This window comes from Meles meles, chromosome 2, assembly GCF_922984935.1.
Source record: "Meles meles chromosome 2, mMelMel3.1 paternal haplotype, whole genome shotgun sequence".
Taxonomy (NCBI): domain Eukaryota; kingdom Metazoa; phylum Chordata; class Mammalia; order Carnivora; family Mustelidae; genus Meles; species Meles meles.
In genome coordinates, this window is record NC_060067.1 from 49,888,555 (window position 1) to 49,907,647 (window position 19,093).

Sequence of the window (19,093 nt, forward strand, 5' to 3'; positions counted from 1 at the left end):
CAGCGCAGGTCATGATCTCGGGGTCCTGGGATCGAGTCCCGCGTCGGGCTCTCTGCTTGGCAGGGAGCCTGCTTCCTCCTCTCTCTCTCTGCCTGCTTCTCTCCCTACTTGTGATCTCTATCTGTCAAATAAATAAAATTTAAAAAAAAAAAAAGAAAGAGCTAGAGATTTGAAAGCAGCCAAACAGTTGTGGCTGGAGGCCAAACTTCCTTTATATAAATGTTTCCCTGTTTGCTGCTCAGAGGAGATTCTTTCCACCTTTTCCTGACTTCCCCAACCCCCCTGCCCCAGCCCCCACGCCCCCATGTCTCTGCAGGTCTGGGGCCTGCTCTGTGGATCAGTGCACCGTTTTCCTGTGTGTCTGGAGATGGGAAAGATACATTTTCAGGGAAAGAGAAGTCACAAGCCAGAAGTCGTTGGTTCGAGACCCAGCTCTGCCTTTCACGTGCTTAGCTGTCGGATGGAGGAAGCTGGAGGAAACTGAGGAGCCTCAGTTTGAAACAATCATAGTAATAGCTTCATGACATGCAATAGCTTCATGAAGAGTGGATGAGCTAGTGACCGTGCCATCCGTGTTAAATGAACACATCTCACACAGGTACACATATCACCAAATGGGGCAGTTCGAGGGGGAGAACCATGCTCTCTTTACTTGGGGGATATGTGAACCATATGTGAGCAATACTATGATGGGCTTGGTTAGAGCTAGATGGGAGAGGTGGGTCTCAAAGTTTGGGTTCAATTCCAACTTCTTTGTAGCTGGGTGACCTTGGGCAGTTTCCTTAGCATCTCTGAGCCTGTTTCCACAACTGTGAAATGGATTCTTCTAGGACTGCTGTGAAGCATGAATCCATTCATTCAACAACTAGGAAAGGGGATCACAGAGACAGAATTAACTTCCTCTACTGATATGAAGGTGGGACCCAAGCTGAAACGAGGGAAGCAATAAGCAGCCACAGGCACAAAATGTATGTTTGGACTAAAATAGAAGTTGATCCTTGCATAACATAGGTTCAAACTCCACGGGTCCACTTATATGTGGATTTTAAAAAGTAAATACAGCACAGTACTGTGAATCTATTTTCCCTTCCTTATGCCTTTTTAAAAATAACAATTTCTCTTCTCTAAGTTACTTCTTTGTAAGGGTACAGTATATAATACATATGAAAAATGTGTATTAGTCAGCTATTTATGGTGTTGGTAAGGCTTCAAGTCAACAGTAAGCTATTTGTAGTCAAGTTTTGGGGGATTCCAAGTTAGATACAGATCTTCGACTCTACGGGGGTCTGCCCCAACCCATGCATTGTTCAAAGGTCAACTGTAAATGAGATTAGATTATAGACTAGATTTTTTTGAAGATTTTTATTTATTCATTTGAGAGCAAGAGAGAGAGAGAGAGAGAGAAAGAGAGAAAGAGAGAAACACAAGCAGGGGGAGGGGAAGGGAGAACATAAGAGAGGGAGAGAACACAGAGGGGCAGAGGGAGAAGCAGACTCCCTACTGAGTAGGGAGCCTGACATGGGGCTGGATCCCAGGACCTCAGGATCATGACTTGAGCTGAAAGCAGACGCTTGACTGACTGAGCCATCCAGGCACTCCTAGATTAAAGACTAGATTTCTATAGAAGCAATATTCTGTATTTCTATAGTAGAAATATTATCTACAGAACTTGATTTAGACAGGAGAGCTAAGAAACCCCAGGCATTGGTCCTCATCCTATGTTTTCCAGTATTTTTACATTTAATATTTATAGGAGTGAGACTGCAGAAGGATTAAAACGGGGGACAGCATGAAGAATGCTTCCCTCTCTCCCCAAGTCTGGAGACAAAGGAAACAATGGAAGGAATGATGGAAGTGAAGCCCCTCTATTCAATAGTGATGAGATCAGCACTAATTTTGATAACGGAATAGAATTTCTGTGGGTCTAATACTTCTTAAAAACTATTGTATTTTTGAAGCGAGGTCAGTCAGCATTATTTGGGTCTGAAGTTAGTGCATTTAATTTCATCTCTCAATGTTCTTTCTGTCATCAGTTTTTTAGAAAAAAATCCTTTCCCCTTCGTTAAAATCTGTAGTGGCCAGTGTGGTTAGGGACCACTGATTTGAAACACCATTGTTCATGAACCCAGAAAAAAGGATGATGACCTATTTTTTTTTTTTAAAGATCGGTTGACATAGCTTTGAAAAATAAGTCAATCTCAAAAAACAAAAACAAAAACAAGTATTTAGCCAGGAATCTAATGTTTTCTGAATCTCTACTTGGGAGCAATGGTATTTGCAAGAAGACAGAAACTGTTTTTCTAGAGAGATCCGTTCTCCTGCTTTATTTCCCCTCTGAAATCATGAGCTGATGTTTGTGACATCACTGGGTTGCTGTGGAAATGTTTATTTCACAGAGGATTTCGACCTCAAGTGGGGAATTTGCAGGAGGAAGTGTGAAGTCTTGGAAAAACACAATTGGTTTGAATATAAATGGGCAGCATTTGGAAAAAGAATTCAGACAGAAAACGATATAAATTGCCTATAACAGACCGTTTCAAGTTTTCCTGTGTTCAAATACTTGTAAGAGGCATCTTACACCGATTTGCCCATTTTTATTTGAGTTTTACTCACTAAAAAATCTGTATAAGGAATTCGGGAGAGCAGGTAAGGAATGGCTTTTTGCATTAAAAAAAACACGTTTGGCTACTCAATTATTAAAATTGAGAAAAACGTTTAGTCCTAAAATACCATTTTTAGGTGGGGGGAGATTATATCCGTTTATATTTTTAGACCATTTAGCTGACTTAAGAGAAGAGCTCCATTTAAAGAATTGCGACTCAAGGGGCCTGAGTTTTAGATGCAGAACCTACAAAATCCCTTTTCGTTTTAAACTGTTAAATCAACAGACTGCCAGGCTAGAGCCTTTCTTCCTGCTGGGGCAGTATTGTCCCCTAAATCCACTTTCCAGTTTTCTCAGCCTAGCCTAGTTTGATGTAGCATTGACTTAGCTTAACTACAGCAACCGGCGAAAGGAAGTGGGTTTGCATTTGGGATGGGAGGAGGCGGCCACGGGTATATGTGTGTGCCTGCGTGTGCGCACGCGGGGGACGAGGGGCATAGGGAATCGAGACACAGCAACTGTGTGAAAATAATTTCCTCATGGCTGGAAGGGGGGGTGGTCTCTGCACGGGAAAGCGATTTTAGGAAATAAAAAAAAAAAAAAAAAGAAAAGAAAAATTTTCAAAGAGGGCGGGAGGAAGGCTTGCCGGGAGGGTGTGGGGCGTAGCGAGGGACATGTGCGTCTCCGCGGGCATCCTGCTGTCCTCCTCCCCTTGCGCCCACCTGCCCGCGACCGCACCCGCGCCCCCTGCCGTCCCGGGGCGCACACGGCGGGCCGTGGAGCGGGGGCTGCAAAGGTCTGGCGGCGCGGGCTGATTTAGTGGCCGGGGCTGTAGTACAGGCTGTCCCCGGCAGCCGGCGGAGTCAGCGCGCCCACGTGACGGCCCCGGCTCTCCGGTGAGCTCCCCAAACAGACGCACACCCAGCCACACGCGCGCACACACACACGCACGCACCCCCGCGCGCACACGCCCGCCCGCCCGCTCTGCCTCTGCGCCCTCCATCCCGGCTCGCTCATTCTCTCGCCCTCTCGCTTCCCCTGCGGTCTCTCGCTCTGCGCGCACACACCACACACACGCACAGGCACACACACACGCGCGCACACACGCAGCCGGCACAGGCGGCGGCGGCGGCGGCTGCCCAAGTCAGGACGAACCTCTGTAGGTACCGTCTTGAGAAGGCGGCAGCGGCGGCGGCGGCGGCGGCGGCGGCGGCGGCGGCAGCAGCAGCCCGAGCATCCCTCCTCACCCGGAGAGCGAGCACCGCCGAGAGTTTGCGTTCCCTTTGCCGTTCCCTTCCCCCTCCTTCTCTTTATTTTCGAGAGAATTTCTTCTTCGCTTATTGGTTTAATTTGATTTGAAAATTTTTGGTTGCTTTTGTGTGTGTGCTTTTTTTTTTTTTTTTTCTTTCTTCATTTTATTTGCATCCAGAGCATGGCGGGCTGCGGGCTGTCGGAAGACACCTTCTTCTCTTCCTTCTTTTACAACTACGGCTCCTCCTGGGAAACCCCTTCCAACCAGGTAAGGGGTGGCTCGGGGCCCGGCGGCGTCGCGCCCTGTGCCCCCTGCCGTGCGCTCACTTGGCATTCGGCGGGGAGACAGAGGCTTGGGAGGGGGTGGGGAGGCCCGGGGGCCAAGTGGGTCGCACTGTCTGGGTCAGTGCCAACCGGTGACAGGAGGTGCCCCCAGTCCCTAGAGCTAGCTCTCCAGTCTCCAGGGGCGGTAGCGTTCCTCCCGTGCCCAATCTGCCTCCCCCCGCCACCACCTCCCAACCCAGCGGAAACCGAGAAAGAGGCAGGAGCCAGCACGTTACCCCGAACAACTCCTGGCAAAACCAGGGAACTCGAGCGCAACCTTCCCCAAGTCGCCGCGGGCGCCGCGCCCCTGGGCGCCCGGCGCCTGCCCGCCCTCCAGTTGCGCCGAGGGGCTGCGGAGCTGTGAGTCCCCCGCGACGTGCTGTTCCTCTTCCACTCCCCCCCGCCACCCCCGGGCCCAGAGCCACCTCTTTCCCTAAAATGGCTGCAATCTCAAGTGGAGGCGTCCCCTGACCCCGCGGAGGCGGGGTGGGGGGGGGGGAATGGATGCTCCGGCGCCCGTGACCCGGCGCTTCCCCTGGCGCGCACAAGCACCCCACAAACACACACACACTTAACTTTGATGACTGTGCAATGCAGTCCGGCTGCATCGTGCCCTCGACGCTCCCCGCCGCCGGCCTGTAGGTGTGCCTGTCGGTGTGAATCCGGGGTGGGGGGGCCGTGGAAGCAGGAGGTAGACGCCGGAAGGGGGGGCGTGGAGGGAGATGGGTGTTAGCCGGGCACGGGTAACCTGGAAAGACAGGAGTGTGCTCAGGGTCTAGGGGTGCAAAAGCTATTCTGGGAGCCAGAGCGAGAAAGAGAGAGAGGAAAAATGCCTTTTAATTAAATAACTGTTGTAGTCTGCTGCCCCCACCGCTTGTTTGGTGAAAGTCTACAGGCATCTGTCATCTCCAAACTACGCGGGCAAGTGGAGCTGGAGTCGAGGGAGGGGAGGGGCGTGTGTGTGTGTGTGTGTGTGTGTGCGCGCGCGCGCGCCTGTGTGTGTGCGTGTGTGTGTACGTACACGCGCATGTCCAGGCTGGGGAAAGTTGGGGCCGGAGGAGAGGTGAAGGAGCGATGGTGAAAGAAAGGCAGCAGCAACTCGGTGGGCGGCCGGGGCTCCAGGGCGCGGGGGATTCCCGGGCCCCGCGGAGCGCGCGCCGCGGGGGAGCCGCGCGGCGGGGCGTTAGGGGTGTCGAGGAAAAGAGATCTGTTCGGCCCGGCTCACCCGGCAGCCGCGGCTTCTCTTTTTCCCAGTCTGCCCGCCAGCCTCGGCCGCTCGCGGGGCTGCCCGCCGCACTCGCTGGCTCTGGCGCGCTCCCTCCCGGGCCCGGGGCGCAGCGCGCTCCTGTGAGCTCCAGGCTGAAAAGCCAACCGCCCCCCCCCCCAAGCAAAACAACCCCAAAATGCGCTCTGCCGCCCCCTCATTACCCCCAGTTTCTAAGAAACGGAAATCCCCAAACTAGTAGTTGCCGGGCGAAGCCCTGGCGTCGCCGTGAGAGCTCCCCGGAAAGCGCCGCGGCCATCCGAGTGAATAATACATAAGGGCGGCCCGGGAGACCCGGAGAAGCTCCTGCCGCCGCGGCAAGGAACAGCGGGAGACGCCGGCGAGCTCCTGCCAGACCGCCGGGCCGCCGCCGCGGGTGGGGGCGTCTGGGCGGCCCCGGGGAAGCGTACCCGGCGCGGAGCTGCGGGTGGGGCAAGAGGGCGGCCCAGGCGCGTGAAGTGAGGGTTTGGGGGCGAGGCAGCCGGGAAAGAGGAGGCCCGGCTGTGAGTAGAAACTTGAAGAACTGCCGGGGTGGTCGGGCTGGCTAGAGTTGGGCGACTCGGAGTGGGGTGGGGGTGCCCTGGCTGCTCGTGGCCGGTGCAGAGGGCTTTCTTCAGGCCACCCTGCCCTGTCTTGCGGGGCCCCGGTGCTCTCCGCGTGCCTCCCCGCGCCGGCTCCCGGTAGCCGAGAGCCAACGACCCCTCCGGCTCGGCCAACTCCAGCTCTCCAGGAGCGGGCGTACGCGCGCCCGTGTGCGAGTGTGTGTGTGTGTGTGTGTGCGCGCGCGCGTGTGATTGTCGATGAGTCAGAAACCAACCCCAGCTCGCTTTTAAGGACCAAGACGAGCAGGAAAGCCTAGACCCTCACACCCAAAGCCAGCCTGGCGGGGATTTGGGACTCGGGGATTCCTTGGCAGCACCGCGCCCCCAGTCCCGGAGTCAGATGCGTTGGGCTAAGTTTCGAGGCGCGTACCTCCGACCTGTATCTCGAGGCCGCGAAACTCGGGCCCTGCGTTTTCCTCTGAAAAGAGAGAGGAAGGGTGGAAGGGAGGAAGCTCGCGGTGATACTGCTTCACAGCGGTGGGAGCTTTGGCAACATCTTGGATAAAATAGGAAACAAGTCTTTGGAGAGCGTTTAAAAGCGAAGGGACGCGGCCCGAATTTGCAGGACTGGCAATCACGTGCAAACTCCTTGGAAACCGAGGGAGGTGGGCGAGAGGGAGGGGAGATGGGCAGGGTCAGAGTAAAGGAAGCCGAGAGCCGGAGAAGGTGGAGGGTAAGGGGGAACATTTAAAAAAAGAGGAAAACTGTCGGTTTCCTCGGGTAAAGTTAGTTTGACTTGATTTGGAAAAGCTTTTTCCCAAAAGGCAAGATCTTTCTTCTAGAAAGGAACACTCGTGTTGCTAAGAAAATCGGAAAGAATTTCTGATAAAGCAGCTGGCGCTGCTCTTTGGAGGATGATTCGCTCGCAGGCTGGTATTGGGTGGCGCGCTACTCTCAGTGCGGTGGAATTGTGTGGTGGGGAAAGGGAGATTATTTGAAATATTGATCTCTCCTTCCAGTGGTACGGTATGAACTTTACGATAAAGTACAGAAACAAATGAGAGGTGCCCTCAAGTGCTACGGAAGCTTTAATCTTGGGTGGTGAACGCAGCCAGGCAGTGCGTCTTGCCAGGATTTGCGGTTTCCAACGCGATCGGCTCTCCAGTTTCAGGGCTGAAGAATGTATGTGCGTAAGGACCTAGGTTCCTATTGCTCCACAGTTCACATTTTCAGCGGTTGAGCCTAGGCACAAAACTGAGAAACCTGCTCCCAACTCTTCCTCCGCTGAAAAAGGATAAAACAAAGGCAACACTAAAACTCATCTTGGACTCAGGCAGGGCTGCTGTGGGGAGGCCTGGGCCAAATTTGAAAGAGTGAGACTTATTCATGATTTTTACCTGAATTGCTGCCAAAAAGCTTACAAAAAGCTTACAATCCTCTATTCCCTAAAAATAGCAAAGCTCTTCAAATGTAATTTGTTTACTCTTCCTCAATTAAAAATAAAACCATCTTCCTAGTGTTATAAAGTGCTTATGAAGGTAAGGGTTGACTGTACTAAAAAAAAATCAAGCTTTTTATTTCTAGATCAATATGATGTGCTCTCAACATCTAATACCATGTAAAAGGAGCCTTTTTACAACATCAATAGCAGGCAGGCATGTCTCCCTAAGAACCTCTTTTCCTGGAATCACAAGGCATTTTGATTTGCTTTCATTTTCACAAGAAACATGATTATGACACCTCTGGTTATAAACAAGCCAGTAAAAAAAATAATGAGGGTGGGGGTTCTTTATATAGAAATCGAGAAATTTGGAAACAACTGGAGCATTGGTTCGTTACTAAACCCCAAAACAAAACCCCCAACCCAGCCTCGAATCATCCTCGACTGGAAGGTTTTTTAGTTTAGTTTTTTTTTTTTTTCTGTGACATTTTATCACCAACGCTGGGGGAGGGGGAATTGGGGTGATTTTTTTGGAGAGAGCCCAATGTGTATGAGAGCCGAAACTGCATCTGTTACCATTTGAAAACTGGGAAATCCCATCTTATATCTGAAGATACCATTTTGCAGATATTTTGCACCTGCTTGCCAAAGTGCAAAACATACCATAGTGAGAGTGTGTGTGTGTGGGGGGGGGGGGGAGCATCTGCTTTGGTGGAATTTATTTCTTCAATTAGAATGAAAACCCCAATTAAAGTGTGTATGTGAAATGTCTCTGATTTGGCTCCGTGCAGCAGACAGCAGACCATTCTTTAATTTACAGTTTCACGCCTAGGGATGGCAGTAGTGCAAGCTTCCAAAACCCAGCATTATCTTTTTATGTTGTGCTTTTCAACCTGCGAGTCTCTCCTGTAGATGTTTGAGCTTTTCTGTCTCCATCACGACTCTGACTGTGGAGTGGTCATGATTGCTTGCTGGTTTGGACCTGGGTCACCTTATTTAGTTGTCACTCTGGAAGCCCAAATCGAAGCAGGCCAGGTCTGTATGATATTGAATCAATGAATGGAAAGTGAAAAATGGAGGCAATTAGCTCACTGCTTGGATATCCATGAGGCCAGACATCTGACTTTACTCACCTGATTGACCAGTTCTTTGGTTACTGGATAGCTCAGCCTGAGTTTGTGAAAAAATACTACCACCAGGCTAGAGTCTGCTCTTTTACTTTTCTTACCCACCACTCTGCCCAATGCCCCCCCCCCCCCCACCACTCTCCCTCACATACAGACCAGAAATGTAAAATGGCATCCTTATAGGGACACACACTATCTTTCTGGAGTACGCAGTGACTGTTTCAAATTCAGCCCTGAGCTTTTGTTGCCAGTACCTGTAATTCTTTGTACTCACTCTATCTTTTCAAGCAGGATAGAAGTTTCAGTGCAGAATCATTAAAGGATGTGGGTAAGTTGTTGAAAGCTTCTGCTGACTGCCTATTTTTTGTTTTGTTTTTTGTTTTGTTTTTTTCGTTTTGGCTTGGCATAACTTCCATGAATATGGATAACCAGGGCAGAAAGCAGCCCACTGAGGAATACTTCTCCATCCAGTCCAAGTACTATAAAGAGCTCAGTATTTTTTTTCCCCCTCTACTCCGGATATTTCATAATTTTTAAAATAGTAACAATGTTTGGATCCACAGAGAGGAGCCAAAACTTGGGAATGTCCTGCATTTACAAGACTGTTAGAAAAGCAATATCTTAAAGTTCAAGAAAATAAAAACTGGATTTCTTTCTTTTTTTTTTTAAAGATTTTATTTATTTATTTGACAGAGAGAGAGAGATCACAAGTAGGCAGAGAGGCAGGCAGAGAGAGAGGAGGAAGCAGGCTCCCTGCGGAGCAGAGAGCCCGATGCGGGGCTCGATCCCAGGACCCTGAGATCATGACCTGAGCCGGAGGCAGCGGCTTAATCCACTGAGCCACCCAGGCGCCCCAAAACTGGATTTCTATACATTTTAAGCATTTTTATTTCCTTGAAGATGTACAGATGAACCGTAAAATCGTTTTTACATGCATTTCTATATATTTACCTTAAACACTTTTTAGAAATCTACTTCAAAATCTAGCTCACCTTACCCCAGTTTTTCCAACATTGGATTTCTCCTAGGTAGAAAGAAAAGCAAAAGAGACTTGTAATATCGCCGGTTCCTTGTGGTCCTTCCAATAAGTCTAGGTTTCCTAAGGCACCAGCTTGGAAATATTCTTTGCTTTTCTTTGTAAAATTCTATTAACCTAAAACTTAGGAACCAAGCAGCAGTGATGAGAGCTACTGTTAATTAATGCTGTTCCAAACACTTTACATGTATTTGACTAATTTAATCGCCAAAGCAACATATGAATTAGGTACTTTTTTTTTATTATTCCCATTTTAAGATAAAGGAAATAAGGCTCAGAGAGTTAAATATTTTGTCTAAGATATCAGTGCTAGGTAGGGGCAAAACTGGGATATGCCCCAGGCAGTCTGGTTTCAGAGCCTAGAGTGCCAGCTAATTCTTACTTTCGACACTTCTTCCTCTCCAGTGCAGTGTAAAAACATCACGTGGCCACATGTACATTTCCAGCAGGTTTGTGATGGTGTCCTTCATTTGCCAGTTTCATGAAATAGTGAAGATCTCCTTCGTGTGCCCAGGTTTGCCCATTTTGTTTCCTGGTTATTAACATAATCAGATTAAGTTCTCTTTGGTAAATGAGGTGAAATCATCTGTTTCAGCAAAATTAACCATAACTACCTGATTTTCTTATTTTTTCTTGGTGATGGACTTAATGTTTGAGTTTGCCATTCTTTTTGGTTTGAATGAGTGGTTGATCCAGTTTTATTTTATTTTATTTTTAAAGAATTTATTTATTTATTTGAAAGAGAGAGAATGAGAGAGGGAGCAAGGGGGGGGGGGAGAGTCAGAGGGAAAAGCAGACTCCCTGCTGAGCAGGGAGTCCCATGAGGGATTTGATCCTGGGACTCCAGGATCATGACCTGAGCCGAAGGCAGACACTTAACCCACTGAGCCACCCAGGTGCCCCTTGATCCAGTTTTAGAGATAGACAGGGTCTTTAGATTGCCAGCTCCCAACCTCAAATAATTATGACTTAGTAAAGGGCCCATTACAAATGCATGTGACTATCAGTAAAATAACACTCTACAGAAAAAAATGTAATTTTAACACTCACGAATAGAATAATTTTATAAATACTCAGATGCATCAAAACCCGGTCCTATATGTGTATGTATATGTATATGTGTGTGTGTGTGTGTATTAAATACATATATTTTTTGGCATAGACTTACTCTCATTTTGTAAGCAAACCCACACCACGTGGGGTTTGTCCTGTATTTAGTTATGTTTGCCCTTTAGTCCTGAACTTTTTTAGCATGGCCGTGTTATAATAGGTGTCTTTTGCATTGAATCACCCATCTAACATTTATGTCCATCATGAACTAATGCCTCTTACTGGTTCATCCCTGATATCGTGATCTTCCAAAATACAGTCGTGGAAAGGGGAGGGAACACATTAAATGTCGGTAGTTACAGCAAGACAGCTCTAGGAAGAGGACAGGGTTTCTTGCTGTTTTCACATTCCTTTGGCCCTAGCGGAAATGTAAAAGTGCAGGGTTTGCATTGGAATGAGAATGGGGTCACCTACCCTTTGTAGTCATCAGCAAGGAAGCAGAACTTCCTTCCAGAGAGACCATAGGAAATCAATGATCACACTTTGCCAGTGAAGAGGTAAATGTGGACAGCAGACGGCATTAAATAAAAGGGCAGCGGAAAAGTGATTTACTCTAGAAGGCAGTGTGACTTTTTGGTCCATTCAAAGAATTCACATTTTTGATTTAATAATTATATTTAAATATTTTCTTTTGGATTATTATTTTTTTTTAAAGGAAAGGAGAAATGCCATTAGGTGATGCTACTGTCTTTTCACCTAAGCATAGCTATTTAAGGAAAACAGAGTGTCTGGAATATGGTAACAGAGACCCCCCTCGTCTTATTTTTTTTCTTAATAAGAGTTGACCTGATCTGTTACAGTTACTGGATTTCTGTTTGTTTTTAAACTTCACATAGTCCCTGATGCAGAGGGGAAGCTTGACACAGGGGTGGGGGGATGGGGGGGAGTGTTGCAGAGGGATCCTCATACAGGAGAGACATGGGGGGGCAGGGAAAGAAGAGAGGTGGTTGGTGATCCCTGAAATAAAGGGAAGCATAGGTTCGGAAGCTTAACGAAATGGAGAAAAGCAGGTGTGCAGTTCTAATATGCATCCCCTCTTTTGCGTGCACTTCTGATTGCTTTGTGAGCATGATCTCCTTCCGTACATGTGAAGGGTCGAACTTCAGGTAATAGCCAAGGGGCGAAAGTGAGCGTTGGGCTTATATCTGGGAGAATACAAAATATCCATGTAATGTCTTGCCTGAAAGCATATCAGAAAGTGTGTTAGTTGTGTAACAACAAAACAAAACAGGAAAAAGACACAAAGAAAAAGAGAGAAAACTCTCACCAACAACCCCTACCACATTTTGCTCCAATTTATTATTTCCAGTAGCAGTTTAGTCCCTAATGTTAACAATGAGTGATTATGATTCTGTAGTTTCGTTTACATCATGAATTAGCATTTTGTTTTCTGTTACGGCTTTTGAATGAGGAATTATAATGTATAATTTGCTGAAAATAGATGTTATCATCTCTTAGGATGAGAACAACCACATAAACTTGAACAAATGATAAAAATGGAATCAATTACATTTCAAATGGAAGTAGTTTACAAACCTCCAAATACAAAGTGGCAATAGTAGCTGGTTATTGTAACAAATAATTAGTTTTTTTAAACAACATTTATTGAATTCCATTGACAATTTGGTAATTGTTCACAGTCGACGGTAGCCCTCCCTCTTCCAAAATGAAATGTGGCGTGGAATGACTGCATTTTATAAACTGCAGTTTTCCTCATTATTTAGTGTTGCAATCAGAATGTATATATATTTGCATATGTAACCCCTTCTTAGCTATAGAGGAACACGTGCAATCGAATAAAACGATGTCACTAAACGTCCTCGATGGCTTGAGATAAACACCCAAGGGCTGATGATTGACAGTGTTTTCAGGTTCCAAAGAAACAAAAGAAGCAACTAGTTTGCATGGGTGTATGTGTGAGTGTACGTTGAAGGGGGAAACGTTTGAAATGATTTATCAAATAGACGGAGTCCTATTTTTACTTGGGTGAGAATTAATTTCTCTTTGCACTGCCAGTCCTCCTTCTTCTACCCTTTCTGCAGTGTGTTGTCCTGGTTCATGTGTATGCTCCCCACCCACGCTACCCAGGAAGCTCTGTGCAGGAAGGCACTGCACCTGCCTGGGCTCTGGGGCCCTCCTCGTGCCTAGCCTGTAGTAGACAGAACAGATGGGTTGGCTAAATGGCTGAGTTTTCAGAAAACAGTTTTATACCATTATATGTGTCACATTATTTATGGTTCTTTGTTCCCTCTCAGGATGATGAGGGCAAGGCCATGCCATTTTTTTGAAAACAGGGATTTGACTCAGAGGATAAATGAATCCTGCCTTCATTTAAGCATCTCCAGGGAAGAGCATGATTGGTTTACCAAGGGCTCACTGGACCTCTTAATTTTTAAAATGAAAAAAATTATGAAGTATATACTTCAATTAATAAATTCAGAAAGGAGAAAGGAGGAAAAGTGGGCATCTGAGGGTTTTGATTTTATTTCTAATTTTTTGGGTAACTGCTACAAGCTGAGTGGATCATTCATTTTTGATTATTTCTAAGATTAATCTATTTCTTTAAAGTTAATATGCAACGAAATATGTTCCACATCACTTTATTTTTAGATCCCACGACTCAGTCTGAAACAAATCAGTGGCGCATTATAAACACACGAGAATGTATCTAATGACAGGAGTCAGGCTGAACAGATGCTAAAATAGATGGATGCATCGTGTGAAGTCGAGGGAGCTGCAGGAGGGGATGGAAAAAAAAAATCTCTAGAAGTTGGAGGGCTTGTGAGGTGAACACTATGGAGACTTTTTCCCCGTTAATATGTGCTTGCACAGTTCAGAGCAGAAGGGACCCCATTTGCTCCCGCATGAAAAGAGGAATCACGATATCCGTCTCCTAGAATGCTAGCAAAGATCCAGGGATGTGATTGACTAATGCAGGGCTGAGTCAGTGTTAGGTCTTATCAGTCAGTCCTCAAATATTTATAGAGTACCGACCGATGCGGCATCCTGGCGGAGTGTCTGGCACATAGTAGATTCTTAATACATTACGTGGAGTCAGGTATAATAGAACCCACATATTAAACACTACTAGAACCTTGCAGAAACCTTGCAAAGTGCTTGATGTGCACTGACTCATTTCGTCATCAAAATAACCCTGTGAGGGGGTTGGGTGCTCTTACTTGGATTACATATGATCTGTTACCATCGAGGCAGCTGAAGCACAGAGACCACACAGCTAGGAAGCGGTCCAGCCAGGATTTGGATTTAATGCGTCTGGCTTCCAAGCCCCGGTTTTAACCACCGAGCTAGGCTGCCTTTGGGTAACGAACCAATGGATGACAGAGGAGAATCAAAGAGGGCTAAAACACGTTTCCTTAGGCATGGCTGTGGGTTACAGGCAGAGCACCACCTCTGTGCAGAGAAGCTTAGAAAATGCATAGTGCTGTAAGGAAGGAGCAGAGACTGGTGGGGTGCCTGGGGGCCACAGCCACTTAAGCATCTCGCTCTTGGTTTCTGCTCAGGTCATGATCCTAGGATCCTGAGATCGAGCCCTGCATCAGAATCCCTGCTTGGGATTCTCTCTCTCTCTCTCTCCCGCTGCCTCTCACCTACCCACCCCCCCCATCTCTCTCTCTAAAGTAAATAAATAAACTTTAAAATAAAAAGAAAAGAGTAGAGAATAGTGCTATGGTCATTTGGAGGAGGAGTTTACCTTTTACTTTTGACGGGAAGAATCACAGAAGGTTTTAAAAAGGCAGTGGCATTTGATGTGGGCTTGGAAAAATGGAGAGAATTTGGGCAGGTGAGTAGAAGGATGAGTATGGGGCAGAGGGGGCATTTCTGGCAGAAGGAAAACATAGAAGAATTTGCCAAGGAGTAGTTGTTAAGGGTTGTCCATTTTTTAAAAATTACTTTTTCATTCAAGACTTATTTGTGCCTACAAGGTGCTTATCCCTGTCCTCAAGGGGTTTTAATTTAGTAGGAGACACATAGTTCACATGACATATATGAGATACACACACACACACACACACATATAAATAAAATATTACAAAAGTCTCTTTGTCTCTGTCTCCATATATATACAGGTATCATCAATGTATCCATTACCTACTGTCTCTCTGTTTAGCCATCCATCCTTATCCCCTTTAAACTGTGTGAAGTGTTAGGAGAGAAAAATAAAGAACGTTATAGAAAGAACAGGTGAGGGAGTGTGGTCTGTCCTAACTCACATGTCAACCTTGAAATTTACAAGTAGGGACTTCAAAGAGTGAATCTCCCTCCAGCAGGCCCCCTCCCTCTCTCTTACTCAGCAAAGGAAGGAGTTGGCAGAGTTTGGATCCTGCAAGTAATGTAGGTAGAAGACAAGCTCTCTGTTCTGTCTCCCTGTCACAGGCAAGCAAGCAAAGCTTCAAACTTAGTTGGGAAGTTACCTGGGAAGTTAAGATCTTTGCATAGTTTAAAATCCTCTTTGTTGACAATGTCAAGAGTACAGTTTAATGAGTTAAGTCCAACGTAAAATTTTATTTTGGGTCTTCCTGCACTTTTAATAGACTACTAAACTTTTTCTGGGTTAAAATTAGTCACCCAGCCTAGAGAGTAAAATAACATCTGAAGTTGGGGACACATTCCGGGCCTGTGCGGTTGTGCTAATGAAATCCTTTACTTCTTTCTTTGTGAGATGTCAGACTAAAAGGGTTACATAGCTTTGTGAAAAGAGCCAAAAAACCTGTAAAAGGGAATGGAATCATCTTTACAATGTTTATCAAAGGCTTGTTATTTTAGGAAGTAGGACTCATTGCTAGTGGATTTTTTTTGATCCTGCTAGTAACAGTTGCATTAGAAATAATAACAAAGGTATTTCCCCCAATTAACCTGGTCTTAAAGAACAAGTTTGCTAAAAAACAATGGGCTGATTCCTTGTTTGCATGCGTTAAAATGAATTACTGGTTCATTTTCCCGAAGTTCTGGCCGTATCCATTCCTTTACTGTACTAGGATAGTCAAGTCTGATGATGTTTTGGGGAGTGTTTGTCAACTGTAAAATGCTGTCTTCGTCATTATCATTATGATGGAAGGAGAGTTTGCTTTTTGGAAAGGGAAACCATTTTTGTATTATAGTAGCACGGAAAACAGACCCAGAAATAAAGTAAATATTAAATAAATATATATTATTCTCACTTAAGTAATTATTTTTAAAATGATTTCTTGCAACGATATTAAACATTTGCATTGTGGGGCCTCACTCCAGGACCCAGGACTAAATCTATATTAAATCTGCCTCCTCTGTAATGGATTCTGTCAAGCGACCTCTCAGAGCATCCCAAACAAGCATTGACTGAGGTCATTTCAGGCTAATGAGTCTTCCCCAAGTATTACTTAGTTGTTTAAATAAAGTGATTAGAGAATGCCCTATATTATGAAAGCCTTTGGAAATATTCAAATATCCCTCTTTTCTGGAGAATTTCGGGAAAATGCTTCATATATTTGGGAATATACAGTAATTAAAAGTCTTCCCAAATGGTATGCATTCCTGGAATGCTGGTTGTTATTAGCCCTTTTATGCCTACATTGTATATAAATAGCTACATCTTTTTTCTTAGTTGATTTATAAATGCCACAGTTTTTTAAAAAATAACATTTGCATTACCCACAATGTTAAATACATTTGTTGGGCATGAAATAGGTGCTAACTAAAATATTTATTGATTATTTATATAGAGCAATAATAAACTTTGACTCATTGTGAGAATTTAAAGATATTGGCCCCTAATTAAAAAATTGACAGACCACTGAGGGGGCAAGAATGTTCCTTTAAGTACCAACCAAAAAGGATATTTGCAAATAAGGGAGTTTTTGTCTCAAAATTAGGACTGATACCTCTTGTTCTGCATTGTCAAATATAGGGAACATTTTCCTCCTTTATATTTTACTACCTAAAATATATATATATATATATATATATATATATATATATATATATATATATGTAAACTTGGTTTTCTGGGGCACTGGTTTTGTTTTTTTTGTTTTTTTTAAGATTTTATTTATTTACTTGACAGACAGAGATCACAAGTAGGCAGAGAGGCAGGCAGAGAGAGAGAGGAGGAAGCAGGCTGTCCGCAGGGCAGAGAGCCCGATGCGGGGCTCGATCCCAGAACCCTGGGATCATGACCTGAGCTGAAGGCAGAGGCTTTAACCCACTGAGCCACCCAGGCGCCCCGGGGCACTGGTTTTGAATGTCAACTGCCAGAAAACTGATAAAAGCATATTAATAGTTTTTTCTTATTATAGATATAATACATTTTGATTTGGAGATTTTTCTTAGGAAAGTAAAGAGGGGAAAATCAAATTCATACAAAATGCAAATACCTAACGATAATCACAGGTAATATTTTAACATATAAACTTCCTTACTTTGTTCTTGGCCTTTGTATTTCATTTTTGATTGGTATCATATGTAAGTATTCTTGTAACCTGATTTTAGCCCATAAATCGTAACAAACTGCCATGCCATATTTCATATGCCTTTGTATCTCTTTTATTTATTTATTTATTTATTTTTAAAAAAAGATTTTATTTATTTATTTGACAGAGAGAGATCACAAGTAGGCAGAGAGGCAGGCAGAGAGAGAGGAGGAAGCAGGCTCCCCTGCTGAGCAGAGAGTCCGATGTGGGGTTCGATCCCAGGACCCTGAGATCATGACTCGAGCCCAAGGCAGAGGCTTTAGCCCACTGAGCCACCCAGTTGCCCCCTTTGTATCTCTTTTAATGGCTCTGTAGTATTCCACTGTGTGATTTTAGAACCCTTTATTTAACCATCCTCCTAAATATTGGGTGTTTAGGTTGTTGGCAGTTATGACTGAACTTGGTGCGTAGCTATGATTGTTTCTTTAGGATAATACTGAGTAGTAGAACTGCTGGGTTAAAGGGCATAAACATTTTAGACTTTTGTGTTAATTGCTTCTCAGAAAAGAAGCACCAACTTACACTCTCCGGAGTTACTTGTCAGGGTCCTAGTTGGAGGTTCTTATAAAATGAATTCTCATAGTACAGTATTCGTCCATTTGAAAACTTCAAACTAAATCTTGTTTAATGACTATTATCAGTCAGAAGGTCATACTCACTACAATGATGACCTTCTTTTGTCTTCAGATTTAGCAAGTTCCTTGGGTTGCTAGAACAAAATGTGGGTTAGGTGACCCAAGCAAATAGTTTATGTCAAGAGTTTAACTCTGGTTATCAGATGAATGTTTTTTCTCTTTTTCCAGGGTCTGTCTCTGCAAATACCTACTTCCTTCTGTTCTGTTGAGATCTACAGAGAGAAAAATCTTTCTTGTTCTACTCACTGAATTACTTAAACTTCAAAACAAGGAATAAGCCTGGACTCTAAGCAGTATGTCTTGTCATTCTGGAGATAATTCCAAGGGAAGAGGAATGTTGACTATATACTCATGTATCATTATTGTTGGTCTGGTCTGGACCCAGACACAACAAATCTTAGAGGTATTCATGAAAAGAAAAACTCTTATATAAGAGCCATATGATTAAGTTCCACAATGAAGGTCATCCTCATTTCTCTCTAGCTTTTCCCCAATTCCTTTCTCAGTTGACCTCCTTGCAGATTTTTCGGTAGTGCTTTACAACACTTGGCCATTGGCAATATAAACCCCCTTTTCCCAAATCTTGTCTTTACTAAAATTTCATTCCTTTCTAAGAAAGTGCATTTTGGGGAGGGGGAAGCAGCTGTTCATTTGTCTACATTCCTTAGGCCCAGAGGAACTGGGGTCATTGTTGCTTCCAGAACATTACTTTGGCACTACCCCTCTAAACTCTATGATCCCTGTAGCCTCCAGTGAAATCCCTATAGACTATATCAGGCCCTTCTTCCTGGCCATCTTGTCATCTTCCTGTCACTTCCCTGTGTCCTTCAGAGCCCAGGACCTGGCTCATGTCTCCTCTCTACCCCAATGGCCACCACCCAATGATCTTCGGGATCGGTATGTGGAGAATGTACCCAATAGCTTAGTTTCAGAGTGGCAACCTTTCGGCCCCCACTATGTTCTGACAGCCCAATCCCGTTGCCCATACCCTGGCCTCATCCTTTAGAATTGTTCTGCTTCTGGAATCTTAAATTGCGATGTAATTATATGACTCTAGCCTCTTAGCCTTCCTGCTCCAAGATCTCTGTCCCCGTACTATTCTCCTTTTTCACAGTTCATCAACCATACTATCTCCCCATTCCTTTTATAGCCAGCCTAGAGCCCATGATATGTCACTTTAATCACTCTCTTGCCAAAACCTCAAAGCCCTTAATCTCTTGCCCTTCTATATCTGCCCACAAAATCCCAGTCTTGGATCAGTCCAACTAACTGTTTTGTTTGCTTCTGCTTACAA

General features: G+C 45.1%; 1 protein-coding gene across 1 annotated transcript in view; it reads left to right on the plus strand.

Moving 5' to 3' along the window:
• The first annotated feature begins 3,552 nt into the window (after positions 1-3,552).
• Positions 3,553-19,093, plus strand: part of PPARGC1A (PPARG coactivator 1 alpha) — a 657,227-nt gene continuing 641,686 nt past the window's right edge. The window contains exon 1 of the mRNA XM_045994008.1: positions 3,553-4,121. The gene's annotated coding sequence lies outside the window, so the exon portion shown is untranslated. The remainder of the gene's footprint in view (positions 4,122-19,093) is intronic.